Genomic DNA, 26,715 nt, shown 5'->3' with positions numbered 1-26,715 from the left:
ACTTGTTCCCAACTAAGAAATAATTAATCCTTATTGGAAGCAAAACCAGCCTATTGGGTTTATTTAATGTTGCATAATTTTCTAGTAGACAATGTATGAAGACCCAAATTAAACAAGATCTGTTATCCGGAAAAACCTCAGGTTCTGAACATTCTGTATTACAAATTAACACTTAAGCAGCTGATTTTCGGCTAAATGTTTCACATTCCTACTAAATTATTCTGTACGTTAATATTGTGCTTGGAACCTAATTTTCTTAGCTACATAATTTAAAACTCAAGCAATACACAATATGTATTGATGTGTAATTGATGATGCGCAAAACAAATCTTCTGTATACAAATAGTCTGTATTCAATATAGAAGTAGATGATTTTTTTGGACAGCATGTGCCCTCATACCAATTGCTTACTAATTTAAAATTGCAAAAATTGTAGTTACTTTGCGATGTTGTTTGAGAAACCATTGAATAAGATTACACTATAAAGTAGAAAATTTGACATGTTTACCTAGCCACAGCCTACAATTTCTCACCAGTTTCTTAACTAAACAAAGAGCTTTGCTACTAAAATCCCATTCATTCTGTATAATCACTACATGCTATATAATTAGTGTATGCTACTTTTCGTCTAATTTATGAAAATAATGAACAGCAAACACTGCGGTATATAGAAAAATCATCACTCAACTGTAAAATTTTGACATTTTTCTCACTCAATAACTATAATTTAGCAACGGGTGATTCATTTCAGTATTGGGAATATAACTATTTATTAAATGGTATGGGCAAACAAAAAATGCATATTGCCTGCATCAAAGCAGGGAAATTAGCATCAAATGCATTTTAATGGTGTTTACTAGTCATGCTGAAAATCACTTTTTTAACATGTGTTTTGTAAAGGAAAACGATTATGAGGATCATAGCACTGTGGCGATTATTTACTGGTTTATGAACATGCAGGGCCTTTACTGAAAGAAGTAAGTATTTCCATACAAGTGCAATAAATTAAAACACACTATTGATGAACAACCTCCTGAAGGAAGGCAGCCTTACGACCAGGGTTATGGTTGCCAATAAAGGATGATTTTCATACAATATGTATTACTTCCTTTTATACTTCTCTCACACACACACATGCACGACTGGAGCATTCTTCACCAAAGCCTCCACGGCCCCTGTCCCACCGGAATGCACGCACAGAGCTATTATTTGTTCCATCTAAACCTGCACCTACACACTCTAATCCCCAACACTCACGCACCATCACCCAGGGGCTCTATTCCCCACTTAATCACACCTCGTTGGGACAACAGACTATCCTTGCTCGCTAGCCCTCTCTAGCTTTCACGCCTTACTCGCCACTACTATCCTCTAGCTAGCCCTGACAGTACTAACTTCCCCATAGGTCTGGCCACTTCTAGGCCAAGAGAGGAAATGCCTCAAAAAGACAGTGCCTTACATAGGCTCCTGCAGGGAAATTCCTTAGGGGCTGGCATTACCTGCTGACTGAACTACCCACTATATAGTTCAGTCAACACTCACCAACTCCACAGTTTTTTCAATCTGGTGCTCGTGACTTGTGGTCCATCAAGTCCAACCCCTCCAAATGAAAACCCAGCATCCATACACACACCCCTCCCTACTTTCACATAAATTATATATACCCATATCTTATTAACTATAGAATTTAGTAGCACAATAGCCTTTGATATTATGTCTGTCCAAAAAATCATCCAAGCCATTCTTAAAGGCATTAACTGAATCAGCCATTACTGAATCATTAACTGAATCATCACCTGGCAGTGCATTCCACAACCTACTGTTCTGACTGTGAAGAACCCCCTACGTTGCTTGAAATGAAAGTTCTTTTCTTCTAGTCTAAAGGGGTGGCCTCTGGTACGGTGATACACTTTATGGGTAAAAAGGTCCCCTGCTATTTGTCTATAATGTCCTCTAATGTACTTGTAAAGTGTAATCATGTCCCCTCACAAAAGCCTTTTTTCCAGAGAAAACAACCCCAACCTTGACAGTCTAACCTCATAATTTAAGTCTTTCACACCTCTAACCAATTTATTTGCACGTCTCTGCACTCTGTCCAGCTCATTTATATCCCTCTTAAGGACTGGAGTCCAAAACTGCACTGCATACTCCAGATGAGGCCTTACCAGGGACCTATAAAGATGCATAATTATGTTTTCATCCCTTGAGTTAATGCCCTTTTTTATGCAAGACAGAACTTTATTTGCTTTAGTGGCCACAGAATGACACTGCCCAGAATTCGACAACTTGTTATCTACAAAGACCCCAAGATCCTTCTCATTTAAGAAAACTGCCAACAAACTGCCATTTAGTGTATACCTTGTATTTATATTATTTTTTCCAAAGTGCATAACCTTGCATTTATCAACATTGAACCTCATTTTCCAGTTTGTTGGCCAGTTTTCCAACTTAGACAAATCACTCTGCAAAGTGGCAGCATCCTGCATGGAACCTTCAGTTCCGCACAATTTAGTATCATCTGCACTTTGCACTTTTCGCAGATCAAAAGCCATGTAAACTACCACACTGCCTCAAAATATAGTTTGGAGATAAGTGCGAACATGTTGACTTTGAGATATATATAATTTATATATATATACAGTATGTATATTTCATCTCAAAAGTTAATATGTCCGCACTACAGCCCCATTACCCACACTGGCAAGCATTCCCCCGCTACCCAGCTGCCATAGCTTAATACATGCTGACGTAACACCATTATCTATGTCATATGTGGCGGGAGGGCGGGATGCTGCTTCCACCTCGCTGCTCCCTGTAAGATGGATGCCACTGGTTCCTGCTGGATTCACCCTGCCTGGTAACCCCTCCTCTTTCTCCCTCCACTAATCCTGCCCCTTTCTCAGACTAAGGCCTGTCTAACCCGGTCAAATCTTGCCTCCCTCCACTATGCTTGTCCGGGAAGACCTATTCTTCTCTCAGGCGCAGTAGAGTGAAAACCAGAACTTTAACAAAAAGGCTGTCTTTCTTACTCCACTGCACATTCATTGACCCTGGGATAAAGAACAAAGAAGCAGTGGAGAAAGAGGAATGCTCCGTAGTGCACACTGAAAAGAACCCTAGGCCAGTGCCATTTTCTACTAACAGGAGCACTGGCCCAGAGTATCAGGTAAATTAATCACTGGGGGAACCTAAATTTTCTTAATGAGTTAAACATGTAGCTACTTAACTTTAGCTTTATACAGCTTCCAAAACTCAGTAGGGAGCAGGCATTCAATGATAGATGATAGATAGATAGATAGATAGATAGATAGATAGATAGATAGATAGATAGATAGATAATTACAAAATTGTTAAACACAGGTTTATTAAGCTCTTCCAGACTGGTACAAAAGACCAGAAGCCTCCACATACAGGATTATGGAACCTAGAACTTATTATGATCCTAGTAGGCTCATAATAAAGCAGGATAGGCCTGGTACAATTGCTCAACATTCAATAACCAACATATTTAATACAAATTCATCAGGGTTATAAAGCTTTATGTATATACTTCTATTCATATATATATATATATATATATATAAGAGCTGAAGAATCGTCTCTGTTTTTCCTTTGCAAACATGCCTGGGAAATTGCTTTTGAATTGTTATGAATTTCTCTCTTTAGGGTCAGGCATCTCTTGCACCAAAACCTGTCTGTGACAAATTCTATTAATTTAACTCAAACACTGCACAACAATATCCACCCACACACAACTAGGAAAGTCAACATGACAAGTCAGAATTCAGTTAATTTATTTCCCCATACCCAATAATGCATGAAAACAAATCATCTAAATGAAAAAGTAAACTAGTAGCTCAACATAGAGTAGCTGTCCAGTAGTATAATTCTTACAATAAAGCTTTGTTTGTTAGTGTGATTATAGTACAAAGCACAACATGAATATGAAAAATATTTCATTTTGTTAAAGAAGAAAAACAAAGGTTAAATATCTAGAAATAGGTGCTAATAGTTCAGTTATAATGTACTTTAGCTTCTTTGTCTGAATTTTCTTATTATGTTTGAGTTAAGCTGGCTGCCAGCTCCCACAGAAAATAATGCAGAAACACTTTCATGTTTTAGCATCTGTATATTCCCAGATACTGTTAGGAAACCCATATACACTCAGTCAGAATAGTATGAGATAGCATTGCCTACTATCAAGCATACAGACAGAATTACCCACATTAACCTCTATCCAATGCAATCCAGGCTTGCCACCTGTCAGGCATTTCAATAGCTTATCCAGTAAAATGCCTGTATTACAAATGTGCCTCCAATGTATTTGCCAGTAAATTTGTAATGCCCTCTTGTTGCGACCCTGGCCTACAGACGAAAGCCCAGATCTATACCAATTCTAAGTTTCTCTTATCCTTCCTTAGTCTAAATAAATCCACATTCCAATCCCTAAATCATCAATTTACCCCCTTGCACCATCACCCCTTTACATGACTGTCTAACCCTCTGTCGCCACCTGGCCCAGCCACTAAAGCCCTGCTCTTAAGATCATTTTCAAATGGTGGCGACCTAAGTACCATCTGATATTTGTTAAGGGGACAACATTACCTTTTCACACTGAAAATTTTCAAAATACCAGGAAAAGCCTTTTTAATTTATATATTTGAAATCTCCTCTATAGTACTTAATGGTGATCTATCATGTGCTGATGATGTGTTGCAATCACAGCAATATCTATATCTGAGGTCATTGAGCTGCATTTCAGTTGGAAAATTCTAAATAAACGGATGCCAGGTTCCCAGGTTCAATGCCCAAATATAGGTCCTTCTTACTAAGAGTTCCTGTGTGTTCTAAATTTCTAATTTGACTTTATCTACCAGTTCTTGGCATTCTGCTTTGACTCTGACCTTGCTACTATCTGCCTGTTTTGCTCTTTTGCCTGGAAATCAACAACACATTTTCTTATTTGGACACAGTGAATCTATCTTTTCTACAAGCTGCTTCCTCCTTGGTCCCTACGTCAACCTCCCTGAGCCATTAGGCCGGACAATATCTAATTGTTAGATATCAATTCTAATTCAATTTCTAAATATTTTCTATTTAGTGTGTTGATTTTTTTTGCACTTATATAATACAATGAATAGGTTCTTGCAGAGCTTTCACTTTATACAGAGCAGCTATGACAGAAAGAAAAGGTGGTTAATCAACTTTTGAATACGACACTTCTTATCTGCAAAATTCACCAAAACCCATTATAGTCAATGGGTGGTTTTTTGCAACGCCTTTTTTTTCAAAGCAACTTTTTCTGCACAAAATACATTGGAGCTTTTTTTGGCTATGAAAATTTCTATGGTGAAATTTAGTAGCAGTTCAGTGAATCCAGACTACAAAAAAACTTTACTCATCACTTTTGTAATGCTATAGAAATAAATTCAGTACAATAAAGTAAATAGTAAGTAATCAAGTACTTACATTCCGAAGAGTCTGCAAATGAGACATAATTATAAGTAGGGTCTTTTGAGGGCAATTTATAAATAGGCATTCTCTAAGGCCACATTGAATACAAGAGTCGGGTTATGTGGCATTCTTTAGGCAGCACAAAAAGGGTTGAACACCGCAAAACTGATTAAAATACTGTGCAATAGAGTAGAGAATACAAGATGTCCTCTGCACTCAACCCATTATCAATATATTTAAGACATTGATAAATTTTGTGCATACAGCTACTAAATGCCTTACCCTTTAAACAAAACAGGGATTGTTTGTCCATATATAGTGAATAAAGTACCCCCTCTTATAAAATATAAGGATATTATAAGTTACCAAGGAGTTTCATGACCATATAAAAACACGAGGCCGAAGGCCAAGTGTTTTTGTACAGGTCATGGAACTCCGAGGTAACTTCTAATATCCTCATATTTTACAACTGGGGGTACTTTATTTATTATAATACACACGTTTCAGTGAGTCATGTGACAGAAATGACATCAGAACTCACCGTTTATAACTGATGACATCAGGACTCACCGTTTATAAGGATATAATTTACAAGATATTCATTGCTTTTGTGTATTATATTGCAATATATCTAAGATGGCCAACTACGTCAAAGTCATCCCATATCTGGCCAGTATTACACTCAAATGAAATCTGATTTATTAAGAATTCTATTGCTTCATTATAATTTTTACAAAGGGACTAAGTTTTACCTGCAACTTACTTGCTGCTTTCAAAGTAAAACTCCCAAACTTGGCTGCCCTTTTATAAGACACCAGTGGGATCACCTGACTATAGCTTGGAAGGGTGGGAGCTACAACATGGAGCTGGTCACTGCTCCTGTATAACTATAACAAACAAGGGAAAGGTGTGCTCACCACTAATTTTTAAAACCATTAGGCGGGGGTGCAATGAGGGTGTGACCACAAAATACATATAGTCAAATACAAGAGTCCTCTGCACTCAACCCATTATCAATATATTGAAGTCATTGAGACATTTTGTGCATACTGCTACTGATAAATGCCTTACCCTTTAAACAAAACAGGGATTTTTTGTCCATATATTGCAATATATTTAAGATGGCCAACTACATCAAAGTCATACCATATCTGGCCAGTCCTACACTCAGATTACATCGGATTCATTAAGAACTGTATTGCTTCATTGCAGTAAAAACCTTCTCATAAAGAAAATGGTTTAGGTATAGGACAAAAATAAGAAAAATAATTTGTGTTCCTGGTGCTGATGGTTCTGTAAAAAGTCTAAATAACATTGCCTTTAAGTAGTTTAGAAAATATATTGATACAATATGTTAAATAGTTCTATTATAGTTGTATTATACTATACTATACTATTATGCTTAATCAGATGAAAGAGATTCCATATGAAAATCATATCAGATTATAGAATGTGGATTTTCTTTTTTTTATATCAGCAATGTAAAGCCAGTTGTAGATGCTTGTATTCAGCAGATAACAGTGGCCTCCCTTATACCTCTTCTGTTTTTATGCAAACACATGATTTCCTAACAGGAGCTGTCTCATTAACTGCTAGAAATTTGTCAGTGGCAGGAATATATTCATTCTATTTCATGCACACCTCCAGCCTTGGTGAGACAAAGAATATTGATTGCTTTATATTCTTTTTGTGACTTACATTTTTATTGAACAGAGTTGCACACCTATAAAGCATCAACAGAAAAAAACAGAGAAAAAGAAAAAAAAATGAAGCCAGAAAGCAAATAGAACAGCATTTTTTGTCTGTATATTAATACCTGAGAAGTATAGCGTACATTCAAATGTTGGGTGCTAAGCTAAGTCAATTTAGAGATACTGTACCCTAGCTTTCAACTTTTGAAGGGTCAGAATGCCAACAAATCCCAGGCTCAACAAACATATTGGGAGGTTGCATTTTTGCAATGATGAGTAATTTTCAATTGACTCACTTTTTTTCTCTCGTTTATTTTTTATGATTCTTCTTTCTATTTAGGCTTCTCCTGTTCATATTCCAGTCTCTTATTCATATCAATGAATTGTTGGGTAATGTGGACCTTAGCAATCAGATTGCTGAAATTAAAACTGGCGAGCTGCTGAATAAAAAGCAGAATAACTCAAAAAAAAAAAAAAAACACGATAACCAATTGCAAATTGTCTCAGAATATCACTCTTTACATCATATTAAAAGTTAACTTAAAGGTGAGCAACTTCTTTATATATTGAAGTTTTTTGTCAGTCTTTTCTTTTTTTGTGAATTGTGGTGAACTGTGCTAATTGCTAGCAGAAAAGAAGGGAGTTTGCATTAAGACAACCACTGTGCATGGTCCTTGTGCACAAATAAAACATTGACAGTGATTTTGTATTTATAAAAGACCAGTTTGCAAAATCCATTTAAACTATATAAGCTTAGCAACCAAATTCAGTAAAAATGCCACATTTACTCACCTCCCAGTGAATGTTTTCCTTGTCCTTTAAAGGGCTAAAGCCAAAGGGCAAAACTGCAGATTGTAAAATGCACGATCTGGGGCAGGCGGAGTTCCTAAACCAAAGGTTGTACATTTTATAATCCATGGCAATCAGCGGATAAATGGGGTTTACAAAATTTGCATTTTTCTTATGATTTATTTATTTTTGGTTGCAAAAAAAGTTACCACACAATTAAATGAATGTTAAAAACCACAGTCATTTGTATGTCATATTATTGAATATAAGTATGTTTTATGAATTTTACCCATTGGTAGTGTTTATTAAAAAACAACAATCCTTTATTAATCTGCCCCTTAGTAATTCAAAATGTACAAATTACACTAAAGGGATGAGTTCATTATACATAGCTCATATGTTTGCCTTACCTTGTGAGGGAGTATAAAAACAGAACCTTTATTTATTTTCTTTTTTTGTTGGCTAAAGTATAGAATTAGTCTTATAGGTATCTGATTAAAATACATCAACGTCTCACAGAGCAGAATCAAAGTGTTTTTCAAAACATCATAAATAAATTAATATCTAGCAATCTAAACTTTAAGGGGGTTATTTATCAAAGGTCACGTTGTGTTTTCCACGAAAATGAGTTTTCAAGGGTATTTTTTAGTCAAAAATCGATTTTTTAGTTTAAAAAAAAAAAAAAAAAAACTACACCCCCAACTGCACTGATTCAAGTTTTTTACATTCGTGTTTTTTATTAAATTAAAAACCATTTGAGTTGTGAGTTCATTGAAGTTCATTCAAGGTATAAAAAAGCTCACAAAGCTCTAAAAGTCGACCTTTGTTAAATAACTCCTAAGCCTTGACAATTTGGGATAGCTTAAGAAATCGTGTGATATAAATAATACTCCAACTTTACATCCTAATAAACTGGGCAGTAAAATGTCATGAAAAATAAATATACCATTGCAGTTGTAGATTGCATTATAAACATATATTATAACATCTAATTCTTAAGTTGTCCCTATTTAATATCAATAAAAGCATAAAGAGTTTGCCTTACATTAAATAACTGGATAAATGGTATTTTCTATTTGTTTGAAAGGCATTATGTTTATGATTATAGGAAATGTGTGAATAAACTTTATTTCAGACACCCCTGCGATCCTGTGGTTTGTTTAATTGAGATAACACTGAGCTTTTATTTCACAGTAACCAAATATAACTGAAAGTGTAAAGTGCTCTGAGGGGCACATTATAATAAAAGCTGCTTAATGTTGAAGGAACAGAATCTGTAGCCATGAAAATATTAAAAGAATGAACAAACAGCATGTGTAATATTACATTTGTTTATTGCTACAGTATTTATACATTCAAAAACCCTTTTGAAAGCGTTAACTCACAGTTAGATTAACTCTTAGGGGCCGATTTACTAAGGGTCGAATATCGAGGGTTAATTAACCCTCGATATTCGACTAGGAATTAAAATCCTTTGACTTCGAATATCAAAGTCGAAGGATTTAGCGCAAATACTGCGATCGTACGATCGAAGGATTATTCCTTCGATCGAACGATTAAATCTTTCGAATCGAACGATTCGAAGGATTTTAATCCAACGATCGAAGGAATATCCTTCGATCAAAAAAACTTAGGAAAGCCTATGGGGACCTTCCCCATAGGCTAACATTGACTTCGGTAGCTTTTAGCTGCCGAACTAGGGGGTCGAAGTTTTTTTTAAAGAGACAGTACTTCGACTATCGAATGGTCGAATAGTCGAACGATTTTTAGTTCGAATACTTTGATTCAAAGTCGTAGTCGAAGGTCGAAGTAGCCCATTCGATGGTCAAAGTAGCCCAAAAAAAACTTCGAAATTCGAAGTTTTTTAACTTCGAATTCTTCACTCGAAGTTAATGAATCGGCCCTTAGTATGATATAGACAATTAAAGGCTGAGAATTTTCAATGACCTTCATTTTCTTTCTTTTGTGTTTTTTGGAATTATTCAGCTTTTTGTCCAGCAGCTCTCCACTTTGGAATGTTATCAGCTACTGTATCTGGTTTCGAGGGTTCAATTTACCCAATACCCACTAAAAACAATGGTAATGACACTACTAGGACAGACTGAATAGAAATACAAGTAATAAAATACCTCCAACATCCAGAGAACCTGTTAAATAACATGTTAAATAACAAACAGGTATGTGACCCAGAAACCCATCATCCAGAAAGCTATGAATTACAGGATAATTCAATTTCAAAACATTTCCTTCTCTACAATAATAGAAACAGTATCTTGAACTTGATCCCAACTAAAATATAATAAATCATCATTGGAGGCAAAACAATCCTATTAGGTTTATGTAATTAATAAATAAATTTTAGGGAGCCGTGCTGGTAATCACTGGTTATGTTTCACTGTAAAACGTGGAATGAAGCAATACTAGTGATGTTGCCCAGAACAACCAATCAGCAAATAGATTTTAACAGTTAGAAAAAAGAAGCAAAGATCTGATTGGTTTTTATGAGCAACATCATCAGTAACGTTTCACTCCAGTTTTTAAACAGCATGGTAAATAGACTCTAGCAGAGTGTGGCGATCACTAACTTATATTTTACATAAATATACCCATGTTCTGGAATCTCAATATGTAATATTTACATATACTTCATTGGTGCTATGACATTTATACCACCCTTGACTATGAAGATTTTCATTCATCCAGGTCATAGTATATCTAGTATATCTAGTATAGGTCAATCTAAAAACAACTGGACTTGCTGAGTAATCAATGAAGACGTTTCACTACTCATCCGAACAGCTTCTTCAGTTCAACTGACTGGTGTGGGAAGTTCTCGGCATATAAACTCTTCCAACCTAGCAACACACTGAGACAAAAACTGGTTCACCCAAAGGATCAAACACCAAAAGAAAAACAAAGCAATGTGGTATACGGAGTCCAGTGTAGCGAGGAATGCACAGATCTATACATCGGGGAGACAAAACAACTGCTCTCCAAGCGAATGGCTCAGCACAGGAGGGAGAACTCTACAGGGCAAAACTCAGCTGTCTTTCTACACTTAAAAGACAAGGGACACTCCTTTGAAGACAGCAAGGTCCAAATCTTGGACAAAGAAGACCGCTGGTTTGAACGAGGCGTGAAAGAGGCGATTCATGTCAAGGTGGAGAGACCATCTCTGAACAGAGGTGGGAGCCTTCGACACCACCTGTCTGCTACATACAATGCTGTTCTAACATCTGTACCCCGGCGGATTCAGAACACTTCACACATCCATTCATGCAACTCTCACAAGTAACACCTGTATCTAGGAGTTGCATGACACATTGGATAATCCTATCACAACTACACAGAATCAACACCTCTGTGAGTTTCTTCAGATGGCACCTCTTTGAAGAGTTACAATGTGCCATTGTAAATGGATTAGTGGAAGAGTTTATATGCCGAGAACTTCCCACACCAGTCAGTTGAAGTGAAGAAGCTGCTCGGATGAGTAGTGAAACGTCTTCATTGATTACTCAGCAAGTCCAGTTGTTTTTAGATTGACCTATACTAGATATTTATACCACCCTTGTTTTGTTTTTTGTTGTTTTTTTTAATTGTTAGCCTACACCTCCAGTGGTTGAAAAATGTTTGGGTGATAGTTTTTCAAACATATCAAAAAGCATGGAACAATCTTTGTAGACAGCAGCACCATTGTTTAGTTTTTATTCACATTTTGTGATTAAATAACATAACATTATGTGATTTCTAGTCTGGATTGAAAGCCCATCATCCTGACCACCCTTTGAACATGTAAATGGCTTAACATGCTTATTGCTGAACCTTGCTTGTACTTATAAAGGTTATTCCATGTACAGGTATCAGTTTGTTCTTATGCAAATATTACCCATGATAAATTCCAAGTGGAAAGATTTAGTAGCCCTGAGAAGTATCCTTTTTATATACATAACGAAATTGCTTTATTGGCAGCACCTTTTTATTTAAATTTAATGCAAACTATGGCCTTTCACTGCTGTGGACTCATTAACTGAGCTAATAACGTGCTTGTTTCCCATTTGTATGTAGCCTAACCTTATTCTTTTACTAACAAAGGAATTGAAAATTGCTACTTGTTTAAGTAATTTCTTGCTGATTACTTTCCTGCTAAGTCGATTTTAACGAAGAACAAGTTACAATAATTCCAGAGTATGAAATGACCAGATGAATAGCAGTTTAGAGCTTAATTGCCTGTATCTGTTGTATTTTGTCCAACTCCCTACACTCATAATTATAGTCCTGTGAAATATGCCTCTTAATATACTATATAATATAAATATCTATATATAGGTACTGTTTGAAGAACTGTGAACAAGTAGCACCTCTTTAACGGCTATCACATAATTAATATATATTTTACTTTTCTTGACATAAGGGGTAATTGCATGCTTTTTCTGAAATATATAAATCAAAGACATGTAACCAAGCCCCCGCAGCTTTGATTTCACAAAATATCCATTGCACAACCCTATTTAACTGGGTTAATAACTGCAGAGAATTACACAGTCTATGCATGACACAGTCAACATGAGACTGAGACTGGTAATAAGAGTTTGTTTTTGGCCAAAAATCATTTACAGACAGAACTGGGGTTCATTTATCAACACTGGGCAAATTTGCACATGACCAGTTACCTATAGCAACCAATCAGTGATTAGCTTTTTAAAGCCAGCTGCAAGTAGAACAATGAATGCAGCAATTTGATTGGTTGCCATGGGTTTCTGCCCATGGGCAAATTTGCCCAGTGTTGATAAATGACCCCAAATGTTTTGAATGACAGACTGAAAGATAAATTGGAGGGGACCCGAAAAGAAAGATACGCATAAAAAAACACAATGCTAAAATTGTGACCTCACAAGGCAACAGTTTTTTGACTGCCAGTGTCAATGGCCTCATTTGACTAGAAAGATGTGAAGGGTAAAACAAATAAAAAACTATAAAAAAAAGGACCAGTTGAAGACTTTTTGGTGCAGTTTCGCAAATGTATTCGCCACAAATCCATACCTGGCGAATTTATTCGCCCATTACTAGACATAACTGCTCAGTTAGTTTGTTGCTGAATCTGACCTGCATACTAAGGATCAAAAGCAAACTAACTGACCAGTTATGTCCCATATGGCCCCCCCTTCAAGTCGCTGACTAATAGGTTGGAGAGCTGCAAATTAGGAAATTGGGTTCTGGCTGTTACATCAGACCACCAGTCTTTATAGATTACATTTTTGGCTAACTAATTATATTAAAAAAATATATATATTTTGCACAGCCTATTTACTTTTTATTTTACACTGAACTGTTCCTTTAAGTAAGGGTTTCAAATCCTATTCACAATGGCTGGCTTACTATTTGTAAAAAGAGAGCAGAGGATCTTTGGTACATACAGCATTGTATTACACAAATCATTCAAGTTCTATTCATACAGCACTGCAAAATATGTTGGTGCTATATAAATATATGTTATTAATAATAATAATAATAATGTTAATAATATTCATAGTGGTGGAACATACAGTGTGGAAGGTATGGAAGCACATACAGCATGACATGAAATGTATTTAGGAGTCCTAAATTGAATGCATGCCTATGGCAAACAAAGTTCAGTTCTAATTTGCACTTGACAGGGTTATGTTCTCCACATTGCACCAGGTTTTTAATTTGGTGCAAGGTGTAAAGTACAGCCCACAATAGCAGAGATGCAAGTGCTGCCGCAATGGGCATACATATGCTCCCTATAGAGCTCAAGCACCTGTGCTTTACCATTAATAAACAAGCCCTACTCACTTAGGGGCAGATTTATTAATGCTCGAGCTGTATTTAACTCAAAAAATTCGAGTTTTCCAGGGTATTTTTCAGTCAAAACTCGAATTTTTGGGTTAAAAAAACAAAACAAGAAAAATCTTATTTTTTTTTAAAATAACTCAAATGTTATGAGATTTATTATAGCATCAGTATGTATACCTCGAGTTGTGAGTTCATACGAGGTATAAAAAAAACCTCATAACACTCTAAAACGCAACCTTTGATAAATAACCCCCTTAATATTGCATCAAGAAATATATGTGGTGCAGAAATTGGTGAACTGTCTATTTCAACCATGATAGACATTATAACATAATTCAACTGATATTTTATTAAATCATACCTGCATTTAATGGAACAGTAACAACAAAAAATGAAAGTGTTTTAAGTGATGAAAATATCATGTAGTGTTGCCCTGCACTGGTAAAACAGATCTGTTTGCTTCAAAAACACTACTATAGTTCATATAAACAAACTGCTGCGTAGCAATGGCGGAAATTGAAAAAAGGCTATATGGCACAGGTTAAACAATGGATAACAGATAACATTATGTTCTACAGAGCTTATCTGTTGTGTAACCTGAGAATTTGTCCTTTGAATGGCTGCCCCCATTGCTACACAGCAGCTTATTTATATAAACAATAGTAGTGTTTCTGAAGCTAACATCCGTTTTACTAGTGCAGGGTAACAGTACATTATATTTTTATTACTTTAAAACACTCATTATTTGAAGTAACTGTTCCTTTAAAGTGATACTGACACTAAAAATCTACTATTCAAAATAATAATGTACATTAAAAGTTACCTATAGGTCACATTGATTGTTTTATGCTGATAGTTCTGCTTTTGTAAGTAATTGTTAATTTTAAGGCCTGGACTGTTGCTACTATAGAGATGCTGAACTTTTAGGCTGGTCTAATAAGTTCAATATATAAAATATGGCATTTCTAACCATATTCATTTTTAGGGTTTAGTTCTCCTTTAAAAGTCCAACCATAAAGTTGTTGAGATCAGAAATCCATTATAAACCTAGTTTAAAAAGTTCCAAATTAAGGCAAATCTAGACCACCAGTCACACTATTTCTAAGTTTGTTTAAAAATATTCATTCATATTTTTAGGAAAACTACTATTTATATATTATTTTTGCAACTGCCTTTCACATATCACAACAAGATTTGTTTTGGTTGTGTGCCTGGTTTTCAAACAAGAACACTTCCCATCTGTTTCTAAATACCCAAGTAAGGTCATTCATGAAAACAGACATATCTCTTCTGTTTGTTTGGGTTGCTTTTTTTTTTTTTATTGCAATTGGAGTAGAATCAGAATACGAAAACAGACCTATCTGAGTTTGCATTATTTTCTCTAAAACAGTATAAGAAATAATCTATTCAAATGTTGTACAGGTATGGGATCCGTTATCCGGAAACCCGTTATCCAGAAAGCTCCGAATTACAGAAAGGTCGCCTCCCATAGACTCCATTTTATCCAAATAATCCAAATGTTTAAAAATGATTTCCTTTTTCTCAGTAATAATAAAACAGCACATTGTACTTGATCCCAACTAAGATATAATTAATCCTTATTGGAAGCTTTCATGTTTATATGATTTTCTTGTAGATTTAAGGTATGAAGATCCAAATTATGGAAAGATCTGTTATCCGGAAAACCCCAGGTCCCGAGCATTCTGGACAAAAGTCCTACACCTGTATTGTGAAAGTGTCTGAAGAATGTAAAATCTCTATTTTAAGGATTAAACATTCACAACAATGGTTTTAGATTATTTTGCTTCAATCTGTAATCAATTTGGCAACACACATATTAGAAGTAATTACCTGAAATCCAGGCTGTAAACTACATTCATTTCCAATCAGGCATATAGCATGAAGCGAAACTAATATATATGTGGCTTGTATCTAAACAGTACTACCCACTAATTTAACATTACCCAACCTCACACACGCACAAAAATCAGCTCTGCTCCATGTGATTATCAATGCTGCAGAGAGGGTCACCTTTTCTGAGGCATGCATGGGTGCTGATATATCATCTATCTATGCGTCTAGTTTTTGAAAAATACACTGCGCATAGAAACATTGAAATACAGTGCTTTACTACTTCTGAAACATGAAGTTAATACATAGCTAGCATAGAGAAACAGCACTTTTCTTGTGAAAATAAAAATAATTAGTGATGGGCGAATTTGCGCCGTTTCGCTTCGCCGGAAAATTAGCGAAATTCGCGAAACGGCGAAAAATTCGCGAAACGGCGCCGGCGTCTCGTTTTTGACGCCGGCACCCGTTTTTGACACCGGCGCCCGTTTTTCTGACGCCGGCGCCCGTTTTTGACGCCGGCGCCCGTTTTTGACGCCGGCGCCCGTTTTTTTGCGCCGGCGTCCGTTTTTTCGAAAAAATTTTTTTTTGACGCGGGTGAATTTTTGACGCGAATTTTCGCGGGCGTTTCGCGAATTTATTCGCTGGCGGCGAAACGCGCGAATTCGTGCCTGGCGAATAAATTCGCCCATCACTAAAAATAATATTAACAATAAAATCCTAATTATATAAGATATGGCAACGCTATGTCCCATTGCCCCTCTTGTATGTCTGTATATTTACCAAGTTCTATCTTATCACTTATCCCCTCAGCACTCATTTAAAAAGCACTTGTCAGTGCTCTGAACCAAGCATCAGATCGGCAGTCCTTGTGCATCTTGTGTAGCAATTTGCTATTAACTGCCTGAAAATATCTGATGCAGATAAACCAGTTGTAAGGAAAACAACTCACCCTGGTGGTCCAGTGGTGCGGCGGGGACGCCCGCCGCGCCGCTCCTCTTCTCATGCGCTGCCTTCCTCTTAGTGCGCGCGCGCGTGGCGCGCACTTACGTGTTTTGAAGGCGCATGCGCGCTGGCATGAAATTTGAAAGTATAAAGGGGTATTTTACGGTTTGTCATTGCTCTTGATAGGATTGATATCCTGGTGCTTCTTAGCCTTGTGCTTTCTGATCCTGAACCTGAATCTTGTTTGATAATCCGTGTTTGACCCTGCCTGTATACTGACTACTCTGAATATTGACCCAGCCTGAACTTTGACCACTCTTTTGCCTGATCTCATCTGTCTGATTGATACCCGTTTTTGACCCTTGCCTGCCTGATGATTCTGTTATCCGCCTGCCTCGACCCAGCCTGTCTGACCATCCACTTGCCTTGTCCTTTTGTACCGTGACCTTCAGCCTAAAGACTGCTAAACAGCCATGCCCCTTCGCCAGCCAGAACATCTCGCCCTGCACCCCTTGTTAAGTCCAGGTGGCACCCAAGTAAGCTGAGGGCTCCTCCCGAAGCCCAACGGTGGTCACACTACTGACCAGGGTGCTTGGCACTTGTTCTGGTATTGGGTGCTGGCCATGACACCAGTATGTTTCAGGGCCTAATGACACTTATGACCAAGGAGGAAGCTGCAATGCAGGCAGGAAGTCCAAGTCTCAGTACACAAGGCCTTAAGAGGTCGTAATCCAGGCAATTGCTAGAGGCAGGCAGCAATCAGAGTAGTCAGAAACAAAGAAGAAGGGTCAGGAACTAGGAATGAGTAAAATAGCAATATGTAGCACACCCAGGAATTCACAGAAGAAAAACCTATATTCATACTCACAAACCTCAACATTTTTTTTTTTTTTAATATGGAGCCAAACCATGGTGTAATGATGGCACTATGCCAGTGCCATGAGCACATGCGGAACATGGGTGCTGCAATGCAAGAAAAGGACAATGGAGGCTGCCATTTTGGATGCAGCGCTAGCAGAGAGAGGAGTACCATCGGGCGCACCTTATGGTATACAATATATGTTTTGTCTGGTCATCTGTTATTGTCTGGTCATATGTTATTTCTGGGTATACCTTGACTTTAAACTGCAAACTAGCTAAAACAGGGCACTGATTTTACTACTTATGCAAACTGCATAGATTATATATAATGCCATTCAATTTCAACTGGCCTAAAGACGGTCATTGTTTTTGGCAGTATTAACGCTCTTTATGGTAACCCATTTTTACTCTGGAACATTGTAATGATTTTCAACAAGTTATACTTTGAGTGCATTTTGTATGACATTGAAATGGACATCACATGTCATTATGAATATGAAGTGACATTCCTGCCATTATGGCACTGATATTTGCTTTTTTTTAATATTACTTTAAAATGCAAGTTGTGCCATTATGACTTTGACAATTATATTTATACCATTATGGCCTCACAAATACATATTTTCTATGTGACATACAAAGATTTGTGAGATCATTTTTATCATTTAGATATTACAAAGAGACAAAAAAAGATACAACGTACTTAAACTGAACATTAATCATTTTCTGTAAATGTTAACACTCTGTCTAGGTATTACAATGGAAAAGAGAACTGTTAAATTACAAGTGGCACTCAGATATGTAACTGATAGCTGTTACACCACAGTTAAAGTAATTTAAAAATGAAGAATGTCATGTCTCAGGGCAGAGGGTAATATTTGCTTGAAGTCAAAATCTTTTGCGTATTTATTTAAATTATTGCAGCATCATCTCATTGCATCCCCTGCAGAATTTCAGAATTCTATATTATGTGCAGAAAATGTAAAAACTATGACACTAGTATAATTTTTTAATTAGTCACTCGGCAATGGAAATGTTCTACAGTATATAACAACTGAGTAAAATTAAATAAGAACCAGCTTTCAAAAAGCTTAAAATATTATATATATATATATATATATATATATATATATAGTCCAAGAGGCATGAGTGCACACTGGGTTTACGTCTAAGACCTTTATCAAGACGGTCCAAGACGTGGACCAAAACGTTGGCCTGTTTTAATGTAACAAAATAAAATTATATTTTAAAGTAAATCCCAGTGTGCACTCATGCCTCTTGGACTTATATTTATTCTTGCTTATAGGAGTAGCACCTGGGTGATGTATTAATTCCAGTGGAGTGTGGATTACGAAGGACTTTGGCCCATAAATGTTTGGCCAGAGGCAACTTTTTTCTAATTTTGGTTCTGTACATTACCACAATAAATTTTAAATGAAACAACCCAGATGCAGTTGTACTGCAGACTTTCAGCTTTAATTCCATGGGTTGAACAAAAAGATTTTTGGGCATTCAGTAGGGGAACATTAAAAATGGGAAGATATAGTATGACACCACAAGGCTTTGAGGAGCTGAAAAGAAGCTCAAGTCAATTCAATGGTTCCAATTTTGATATTGTTGCACAGTAAAAATAAATCTAATAAATCACAAGCCTTCCTGCCTGATGTCTCTCTTTCAATCAATTCTCTTTAAATGTCCAGATGGTGTCTTTATAAATATTAAGTCCTTCATTTTATTTCCCCATATTTTACTACATATATTTTACATATATTTTACACACAAAACTTTTTTATTTAAATATACACAGAATAAAATTGTGTTTATCTTGCTAAACACTGGCCTGCACAGACTGCATGTCCCCCCCCAGTAGAGCAGCTTCTTTGATGCTACCAGTGATGGATCCAACTGAGTTAATGCCATATCTTTTTTTTTTTCTGAAATTGTCCCCAATATGTTACTCTGAAAGTAGCATATGTTAAAGATGAGAGGAATTATCTCAAATGTGCCTAAATGTGTTAAGCAACATGAGAGATTTATAAAGTAGAAGGTATTTGAAATTAAATGTGCCTACAGATATGGGAAGAGATCCATGCATGCAGAGTTCTCATAGGAAATGGTTATGGACACAAGTTGATAAGACCCAACAGAATATAACAGGTTTTTTTATCTATAAGAATAAAACAGTACATTTTGCTTGATGATAACTAAGCTGCGCAAGCCTATCAGAAAACCACAGACTCCAAGAATCCCAGGTAACAAATCCCAAAGGTTGTCTGTCTAGCTACTTAAATGGGTAAGGAAATTGTATTTTGTTAAAATGAAAATTCGAATCATATGGCTTCTTTGGATTTGTGTCCAAGTCGTTCAATTTCGTATGAAACCCAGCACAGATCATGACATCTACAAATCGTAAAGTTGACATCTGCCATTGACTTCTACATGACCTTGACAGGTTTTAGCTGGATTATTTGCAGAATTGGAATCTTTAGCAGGTTTTGGGTATAACAAATCTCAAAAAATTTGAGTTTTTGCCTATAAAAACTCAACCAGAAAAAATAAAGGTTTAATACAGTATATAGGACCCTATGTGTGATCTACCCATATTCTATGGGATTTTTGTGTGTGCGATCTTACAGTAAAGTTATAAGATGAGCAATGCTACTGAACACTCATCTAGAGAGTATGACTTTTTTATGGGCTGCATAAAACCTTTTTTTATTGTATTTTACAAATAACACATGTTCCTGACATCTGCATAATAATAATATCACATTTGGTTTAAGACGTAGGCTGCAATGGGGAACAAAGGGGTTCCAGAGCATCTCAGCATATATTTTTTTTATTGGTCGCAATAGCAAGTGCAGGAATAGGCCCAGCAGGCAGCTTTTAATGAAAGACTTTTCCAGCTCGTACCTCAGGCAGTTCTTAAGCTAGTTTTAGTGTTCCCGGTAGCCCTCATTCTGTGCAGGGTAAAATGAAACTCATGGATGATCTGCAAATATGCTGAAGTGCAAATGCTATCCAAAACAAAAGAGAAAGGAAATGGTGTCCTGAGTAGTGATGGGCGAATTTATTCGGCAGGTGAGAATTTGCGGGGAATGTGCGTGATTCGCCGCCAGCGAATAAATTTGCAAAATGCCCGCGAAAAACCGAGACGCCATCGCCGTTTTGTGAATTTTTCGCCGTTTTGCGAAATTCGCTAATTTTTCGGCGAAACTGCGCAAATTCGCCATCACTAATCACTAGTCCTGAGCTGATAAGTTCTTTATTTCATGTTATTTTCAACAGGCTGGTTAAAATCTTAAAATCTGTGTTTGACTTTATGAAGCCTGTTTTGTCTTGAAAAGGACAGATTCTGACATTTTTATATCCTTATAGCATGATATATAATAGTATGATATACAGTATTTCCCAGGTACAGCCTTTAGCACAAAAATTCTGATGTCAGTAATGGTATGAATGCTGTGAATCGCTTTTGCTTGCCAAGCAATGGTAAATATTATTCTGTGCCATTTTGCCTCATATTGGAACCAGTTTGGATTTTTAAAAAAATGTTATGCTGTTCAATACTACAGTATACATGTACCTCCTTTATAATAAAAGGATACATAGGAATAGAAGGTACAAGGAAGTGTGCCTTTAAAAGTGCATGATATGGGCTGCAGAGGTGTCCCTAGTGGTTAATTTTCTCTCTCCTGTGTGTGTGAGGGAGCCTGAAAAAGAGTAAGAGGTACATGGGGTTTGGCATTGAACCTGAGATTGAGTGCCAAGGGCTCATGGAGAAGACTGACTTCGGGGCAAATTTACTAAAGCGCAAATTTTTGCCTTGGAAAGCGTTAATTCGCAGTGCATACACTTATTTATCAAAATGCAAAGTTACGTCTCAGCAAACGAAGGAAAGTTTCGCCAGCAAAACCCCATTTACATTTCTAAGTGAACTTTCGCTACAGTAACTTAATTCCTAGTAAAACTTCGTTAACACACTTACGATTACGTCAGTTTAAATAGGGTGGGTACATGAAGGTCTTAAATATGTCTTGATTACTGATGTTGGTGACATTGCTTGAAAATGCCACATTATTAAGAATGAAGAAAGCAAAATAAAGACAAAAGAGATCCTCTGTTGTCCTAGACAAGAGATGTGTCAACAAATTTATTACTAGAGCTGCTAACTGATATGATATGTAACTAGTGATGGGCGAATTTATTCGCCAGGCGCGAATTTGCGCGATTCGCCGCCAGCGAATAAATTCGCGAAACGCCCGCGAAAATTCGCGGCAAAAATTCGCCGGCCTCAAAAAAATTTTTTCCGAAAAAACGGACGCTGGCGCAAAAATCGGGCGCCAGCATCGAAAAAACGGGCGCCGGCATCGAAAAAACGGGCGCCGGCTTCAAAAGCGGGCGCCGGCGTCAAAAAACGAGACGCCGGCGCGATTTCGCTAATTCTCCGCCGTTTCGCGAATTTTTCGGCGAAGCGAAACAGCGCAAATTCGCCCATCACTATATGTAACATGCAAAATTATTTTTTGCTGTTTTTTTTTTTTTTAAATGATTGACTGGATACTGGTATATAAGGCATAGGATATCCTGTGACTTCACCTCTGATGCCAGAAAGAGGCATGAAATGCGTAAGGTGACCACACGTCATAAGAGTAGGAAGTATATCTGTAATCTGATGCCTGTTTGTCATTTTAAATACCACAAAATAAAGTATTTTTGATTTTAACTTCTGCATGTGGGACACTTTCCTCACCTACCAAACCCTGTGAATATAGTAAATAGTGTGGGAGTGCCTGCGCAACAAGAATAAATTCATGTGAGTTTGAACTTTTTTTGTTTACATGGCTAGACAAGAGCCCACCTTAAAACAAATGTGGCATGAGCTTCAAATAGTTAAAAAAATATATTTAACAGTTACAACTTTTAAACATAGACCACTTTAAGATGTGAAAAAACCCCAGCGTTTTGTCTTTTTTTATAACTTTTTGGCATACAGGATATGATGTTACTGACATATGATTGCTGACGATGTAGCTTCATCTTATCAGTTAGCCAGGTATAACCTGTCGAGGTAGACTCTAACGTAACGGAAAGTTTGCATTTTGATGAATTACAGAGTAATGATCATTCGCCCAAGAGAAAAATTTGTCTGAGCAAAACTTCATTAGCACTGAGCTCTTTTGTTAACGAATTATCCTCTACCCCGATTAGTAAATTGGCGATGTCCCTGCAAATTGCTGTTTTGGCGAATTTTCGCCAACGACAGCCACTTTTCCCTTAAGTAAATCTGCCCCTTGGAATTAGGCTGTGTGGCCTGGCTACCTGAGAAAGAGAGGTTGATCTTAATGATGAACTGTGAGTAACAGGGTGGTGGTGCATTGTTCATATATTAACCATAAGAGGTCTTGCTGTAATGAGGAGAAGCAAGCCTTAAGGCAGTGATCCCCAACATGTTATCACCAACTCCTTGTATGTGGCTCCCAGTGGCCACAAAGCAGGTGCTAATTTTTGAATTCATGGCTTGGTGGCAAGCTTTGGTTGAGTAGAAACCTGGTGTACAGTCAAACTGTGCCTCCTGTAGGCTGCCTGACACAGTAGCTACCAAATTGCGAGCAGTACTTATTTTACACCAACCACAAAAATTTTTATGCTTATGTTGCTCCCCAACTCTTTACAAATGAATGTGGCTCACAAGTAAAAAAGGTTGGGGACATCGCACTATAAGGCTACTAGTAAATGTCAAGTATTTACTGTATATTTGTTTACTGTAGTTGCTATCAAGTAAAAGGTTCACCCACTGATACATAAGCTTTTTAAAATCCTAGACAAATGAAGAGAACGTGGATAAGCTTTTCTGTGGTGAGCTCTAATCTCATGTTTTGATAAATCTGCCCCATAGGGAAATGGTATTACCATATGTTTAACATTTAAGTATATAAGTCACAGTGTTTCTATGAGTCGTGGCAGCATTGACATCATTAACTGCTTATACTGTTTTTAATATTACATATAATAAGTATGGAAGGGATACGCATTTGTAATCTACATTGTATTCCCTGACTAGTGGGCAAGCAGATCTCTTTTTTTTTTTATTTACTCTCTCACTGTTTTTGCAGAACTCACAAAATAGTTGTCAAAGTCATTTTTGGTTCAAGTCAATATGTATTGATCCTGCAGAGTCCCATGTGTGCTGACTTTGCTTCTAGAAAACAGCTTGCCTTGCATTCAGGCATGTTAATCTGGGCTGTTGCAGGTTTTCAACATATCAAGAAAAATGTGACTGTGGTTGTGTGACCCAAAATATGCAGATATAGCAAACAAAACTGTGTCCAGTGAATTTTTGCAGCATTCAGCAATACTGGAATTTTTTCACCAATTTAGATAAAATTAGAAAGAGCAGAAAATCACACTAGTTGGTCTAATTAACTTACTAATTAAAATCACTATGTATAATTAAGTTTACTAATTGAAACAACACTATACATGAACACAGAGGGGGTCATTTGTAAAGTTCACACAGTTCATATTTATTCGTAAATGGTTGTTTTGCCCATGCTTTTTCCTGAACCCTAAAATATTTCACTGGTGTGCCGTCTTTCCAATTTTTGCAAATCCGCATTGTGACTAAATTTTCGCAAGTGACTCGCAAATGCGAAGGGTCTGTGTGTGAGTACAGGCAGTTTGCGAGGTTATTGTGTGCAAAAATAGCATTGACAGTAACTTAAATTCGCAATTTGCGAAACTGTTTTGCAAATATTTTCTCTGCCACCAATGTTGTGGCGTAATTCAAACGATTTTATTTAAAAAGCTCTTAGAGACATTGACAGTGTGAAAAACTAATTTTTAAATTTGTTTGCACACTCTTATTCAGCTTTATAAATATAACCACATGCAGGGCACATATTTTCACTGTGTAAATCATTCTGCCATGTGCAAAGTTTATAAATGAGCCCCAGTGTTTTTACAGCTGCATAATGGCAGTCATGGTTAGTCAATGGCACTTATAATTCCTGGGTTTTTCCAGTATTTGTTATGTTATGCAAGTTTACATTGCAATTTAAGACACAAAAAGTGTGGGGGGGGCGCTTTTGTTCCCTTCTTTGCATTTGGTTTGCTTTTACCATTAGACAACTGTGCCTCTGTGGGAGTCCTGTAGCTTCTTTCAAAACAAATGTATATGAACTCACAGACTCTGCTGCAGTTGTGTAGTAGGGCGCTATAAGCCCATCACAGCCTGATAAACTGTGAAAAAAGTCCACCCACAATAGAATGGAAGAATATCTATAGAGAATTAAATCCCTTCCATTAAAAAAAATGTACTGTTACTTTATACCGTGATCCACAAGATCCAAGAGTGTTTGCAAGGGCCTGCATTGGACCTCATTAAGCTACACAGAGAGGTCTACCCGCAAGATGGTTCTGAGGAGTTAATAGAACTGTTGGAAGATACCAATGGACCAGTGGAAGATGAAATTGAGATGCTGTATATTCAGATTCAGTCTTGCATGCAGAAAGACAAAGAGAGTCTGTCTGAGTATTTTAAAAGACTGCAGCAGATGTTGTTACTTGTCTGCAGAAGGATCATTGCTACTTATCTTGTTGATTCCAAGAGGCTGCAATAGTTATTCTGAGGGGCTTTGTCTATGGACCCCACTGCCATGATGTTGAGATCTTTCTACAGATGAAAGAAAGAACCCACTTATCAGGAGTTAATCTGAGAGATCCAAAGCAAGGAAGTTAATGTTCTACGTCAAGAGAAGATAAATGGTAGTTTAGAAAATATGTATTCCCTAAAGAAGTCTGATTCTCTAAAGGAGGAAGAGATTACTGAGTTGAAAAAGGAGATTGCAAAGCTCAAGGCTTGTGTGTCTGGAAGGGATGAGATATGCAGAAAAACGGCAAGCACTCCTGGAGCCACTCGTAGGTAAAAACAGCTTTTATTCAGTCGGTTAAAACATGGAATCCTGACGCGTTTCGTATCTTACCGATACGTAGTCATGCCTATGACTACGTATCGGTAAGATACGAAACGCGTCAGGATTCCATGTTTTAACCGACTGAATAAAAGCTGTTTTTACCTACGAGTGGCTCCAGGAGTGCTTGCCGTTTTTCTGCATATTTCCTCACTCACCCCAGCTACGGGTTCGGGGAGATGCACCCGGGCCACCCTGCACGTTCGGTGAGTGCTTTTTCCACATTAAGCCGTGATTGAGTTAATTGCGGGATTGAATACATGTACAGGACCCGGGGTTCTTTTATACACCTGGGTCACAAAAGTTTAAGGGTGAGCTCAAATGAGTTAAAAGATTGTTCTCACCTTCCTTTGAATTTTCATTCAATGTACATTTAGAGAATATTTTATTCTTTTTCCCGTTTTTAATAATTTGAAATAAGACTACTTGAGCCGATAAAAATTTCTTTTTCTGTGGAAGGGATGAGATGCCAACTATGTTTAGACTGGCTCCCTCTCCTAAAGTAAGTGGTGCTTGCAGAGAACCACCCAAGTGTTTCCTTTGTGTCCGGTTGGGCCATATATCTACAAACTGCAATAAGCAACGTGAAGAGGTTGTGGCTGCAGAAGTGAACTCATCGGGTTGTGATGTGAAGAAGCTACCCCAAAAGAGATATCGGAAGAGACGTAGCCAGATGAAGTGTTACACCTGTGGTTGGAATGGTCATACTTCCCACTCATGTGATTGGGGATTGAACGAAGAATCTTATGATGGATATGTGACATCCTTCCAATGTGAAGTCGATATTCCTTAAGAGAAGTCCTGTGGCATGAAGATGGTCTCTGAGCACTCTGGCACTCCCGATAAAAGTGAGAGACTGGGCCTGGGAAAGTGCAAGCCTTCAGGCAGGGGAAATGTCAGGTTAGTTAGTGAAAAAGTTTTCCCCTGTGATTATCTTCCAGAGGTTAGGGAGAATGAGGAAGGGCAAGCGAGGACGTTGCCCATTCAAGCAGGGGAAGAATATAGGGAATTAGTTCAATACCATTGCACTTATCCCTGTAAGCGATCAAGCACAAGGCCTGTGTCTGTGTGCTGTAAACTGTTACCTAGCAACCAGCTGTTCAGTTATCTCAGTGCAGCAGGAAATGACACAGCAGCTAGTGAGTGTCTGGCAGGAAGAGGAAGTGGTAAATGCTGGCAGAAGAAGAAAGCTTGCCAGAGAGAACCACATGGTGGACAGAGAGAGAGAGACTATAGAGCTGCTGGTGGGCCCAGAGAGCTGAGAGGCTCCACCAAAAGCATTCATTTGGATCAGGCTGGCACAGGGAATTCCCGGATCCCACTGGGTGGAGGCACTGCGC

General features: G+C 37.3%; 1 long non-coding RNA gene across 3 annotated transcripts in view; it reads right to left on the bottom strand.

Annotated features, from left to right (window-relative positions):
* LOC108701479 overlaps positions 1-26,715 on the bottom strand; it is a 112,517-nt gene that overhangs the window by 60,883 nt on the left and 24,919 nt on the right. The window contains exons 2-3 of one of the 3 annotated variants that reach the window (XR_001933186.2): positions 7,938-8,031; positions 7,442-7,585 (exon numbers count right to left, since the gene is read on the bottom strand). This is a non-coding gene — a long non-coding RNA (uncharacterized LOC108701479). The remainder of the gene's footprint in view (positions 1-7,441; positions 7,586-7,937; positions 8,032-26,715) is intronic. The other 2 variants (XR_001933185.2, XR_005964102.1) reach the window with 2 other exon arrangements.

The sequence above is a fragment of the Xenopus laevis genome, chromosome 9_10L (genome assembly GCF_017654675.1).
Source record: "Xenopus laevis strain J_2021 chromosome 9_10L, Xenopus_laevis_v10.1, whole genome shotgun sequence".
In the NCBI taxonomy this organism is placed as follows: Eukaryota; Metazoa; Chordata; class Amphibia; order Anura; family Pipidae; genus Xenopus; species Xenopus laevis.
The sequence above is the reverse complement of the archived record's forward strand: the minus strand, read 5'-3'. Positions and strand labels throughout refer to the sequence as shown.